The sequence below is a fragment of the Solanum tuberosum genome, unplaced genomic scaffold (genome assembly GCF_000226075.1).
Source record: "Solanum tuberosum cultivar DM 1-3 516 R44 unplaced genomic scaffold, SolTub_3.0 scf00020, whole genome shotgun sequence".
NCBI classification, from domain to species: Eukaryota; Viridiplantae; Streptophyta; class Magnoliopsida; order Solanales; family Solanaceae; genus Solanum; species Solanum tuberosum.
The window spans coordinates 2,277,295-2,280,645 of NW_006238946.1; the positions used below are offsets into that span (position 1 = coordinate 2,277,295).

The 3,351-nt window shown below is 36.5% G+C and overlaps 1 pseudogene; it reads right to left on the reverse strand.

Annotated features, from left to right (window-relative positions):
* Window positions 1–371: 371 nt before the first annotated feature.
* Window positions 372–2,221, reverse strand: LOC102606024 (TBC1 domain family member 15-like; annotated as a pseudogene).
* Between the last annotated feature and the right edge of the window lie 1,130 nt (window positions 2,222–3,351).

Below are 3,351 nucleotides of genomic sequence, written 5' to 3' on the forward strand. Positions count from 1 at the left end.
GTAAGCTCAAAAATTGTGAAACCCAGCATGGCTGCAAGCATCAGTTTGCCTATGAGACAGAGAAGGACCATAAAATGGAACTTTTCCCAAAATCTCATAGACCCACCTAAAGTGTCATGCCAAGCAACAATTCTTTAGCTCGACATGCAACATGTTTGATTGAACATCAACAGATGAAAACATCCAAATCTTCATTGTGTATAAAACATAGCAGAGTGAGAAATAAGAGTAAGAAAAGAGACAGTGAATGTGTTATATCACAAAAAGGGTGGTTCGGTGAGGGGTGAGAAAGAAACTGAACTTTGCCAAGTAAAAACATGAATCACATCAAAAGCATTGAAATCCGTCGTGGCTGCAAACAACAGTTAGCCTTATGAGACAGAGAAGAAACACCATGAAATGGAAATTAAATTCAAAAAGCTCATAGACCCACCTGAGATGTCGTGCTGCTCGCTCAAATAATGTGTCCATAAGACCTCCCACAACCGCATTGTTTTCTCAAAGTCAAATTCCCTTTTGAATTGTATAAGAACCCAGCGAAAGCAGAAAAAATAATTCAAGCAGTCCTTCTGTTGGAAGTAATTATGCAAAGGATTGTCCAATAACTCCACCAACTTTGACAATGCAAAAAGCTGAGAATGCACTCCGTTCTGGTCACGATTAAAATTTGGTCCAAGTCGCTCCATCAAAGCCACAAAGCACCAAAACGATTGTGGTTCATCTCCCATCACAATACAATATTAGGTGAAAGAAGATCACTCATACCCTGACAGTAACCCAGGTCAAAGTTGTAGAATGAGTAAGTGAGCAGTATGTCACGCAAGCACTTCACATTAGAATTATCATCCCCATCATAGAATGGAATTGACCTATCAGTCCTGACCACATCTTTTTCAATAAGAGCTTTCCTTTCTCGGAATTTTGTAGATCTCTTAGCCTGCTCTTTAGTGATGCTCTTCCACTGGTTTTTTATTGTTTCATACTCTGACTTTCTGATAGACGCGAGATATTCCCTCTCGGCACAAGTTGAATCATACGAATGATATCCCAACAGAAATCTCCAGACCTCTTTCCTCAGACCTTTCTCCACACCTCCGTAAAAGATCCTCTTTCTTAGGGCCTGCGAGTCTATGACCCTACCTTCAGAGTCCAAAAAGGTGGACCACTCTTTTGATCCCAACGGAGGCTGGCGCGGTTTTCCCCATACTAGTGATAATTTGTCATAGTCATACTCTAACTTTCATCGCGCATTGCAGCTTCTTCATTCTTATTATGTATCTCACAAGAACTTTCCTCGGACGAATTTGCAGGCACATGAACATCTTCAAGCGGCTTGTGAACATCATTAGATTCAACAACAGAAGAGTAATTATTTGGTTTTTTGTCATGCTTCTTCATTGCATTAGAAATGAAACCATCACCATGAGCTTCACGAAGAAATTGAGATTTTGTTTCACGTGCAAATCTGGTGACAAGAGAAAATTTCTCCAGTACTTGAATAGATAAATGTCGAGGATCATTATGTTTTTGTCTTTGCCTGCCATTTTGTTGAATAACTGCGGAGTTCTTATCAAGGGCTTCACCATCTGTCCGGCTGAATGAAGATTCACTAGGTGCAATAGATGAAGTTGGACTGTTGGCAACAGAAACGGCCCTGGGAAGCTCCAAGGAAGAGAGAGTTCTCTGGAGCGGATCTTGTAAGTCATTAACAAGAAATATATTTGCATCTTCAGCTGACCTCACGAGAAAAACATGTTGCTTAATTGTTGCTAGAAACTCCTTGAGACCTCCATTGTAAAAATAAAGTGGAGGAAATGCTAGTCCTGACGACAATACTACAATAGCATACTGCCAACCCAAAGTAGGAGTGTGTCTACGGATTGACCTAATATCCGAGAAAGGCACTAGCTCTTATTGTATAGAGACTTTTATCTTTTTCAGACAGCCTTGCACTTGAGCTTTGCCCTTCATATGGAATCCAAGTCATTAACAGAGAACCTCCTTGCTTGATCAGCTTCAGCCGACCTCTGATCCTCTCCCATGCATGTTGAGTCGGGTGTATCGCCACATTATCTTTCAAATACCCGATTTCAGCACCGACTTGTTCACTGGATGAATTCCGATTACTATTACCACTCCTAGTCATACTCGCCGAACCTTGTTGCATAGAATCAGCGTAATCGGCGTCGTCGGAGAGATCGTGGAGATCAAATTCATGCATCGCCGTATTATCAAGAAAACAACCATTTTCTCATGAAACACATGAAAAATAATCTTGTTAGCTAGTGGACTAGTGGAGTATTTCCTAAAACATGAATGATGTCATGAACCTTTAGCATTGTCTTGAAAGCCTTAAACCCTTAAAAATCCTTGTTGCTATCAACTAGATGGAGCACATAACTGATATAAATTGTTAAAACGAATTCTTGAACACCCTTAACATAAATTGCGAGAATAACAACATAATTTTTTTGAAAAAAAGAAAAGATTTCTTGAATTTTCTTGATATTTGCAAATATTCTTGAAAACTTCAATTTCTTTGATTTCCCTAAAATCTGCATTTAAACATACCAATTTAACTTCAAGAAGACAACTAAGAATGCCAATGTAACTTCAAAAAGACAACAAAGTTCCAAGATAATGATAATGTCTTGAGTTTCAAGTTCCAAGAATACCCTTCGAGATCGCCGGGAAATTTTCAACGAGTTCGCCGGAAAAAATGATTTAGGTTGTCGAATCGTCACCGGAGAGCAGCAATATTCCAGTGGAGTTGTCTACGCGTAGCGTATGTTCTAAAATGAGCGCTGGGTTACTTTTATTTATAGTTTTTAATTTAGTTTAATCCAAGCGCAAAAAAATGGTTCATACAAAATATGTACTTTATTTATTTATTTTAATTTTTATTCTAGTACTTCTTTATATTGTTTTTGAAAATAGAAGACTATTTTATTTTTAACTTTTTTGACTCATTTGTTTTTTAATGTAAATTTTGAAAGGTGGATATTTATCTTCTATTTATTGATGATAACAAAAATTATAAATGATGTAAAAAACTTAAATCATTAAACTTATGTAAAATTTAAAGGCCGATTCAGAATATGAAATTTATTATTCAAAATTTAAAATCTTAAATTATAAGATAAAAAATAATATTTTATACCTATTAAAATATTTTCTTAAAATAAGATATATAATTTAGGTCAAAGTTATTATGTTTCAAATTCGTAGTTGAATTGTACATCTATCTCTAATGGTTTGAGGCAAGCAAGTCTTTATTGACATGTTGCTTCATCACGGGCAATTTTTGAAGAAAAAAGAAAGGCTTGCATGTTCTATTTTGAATTGAAATTA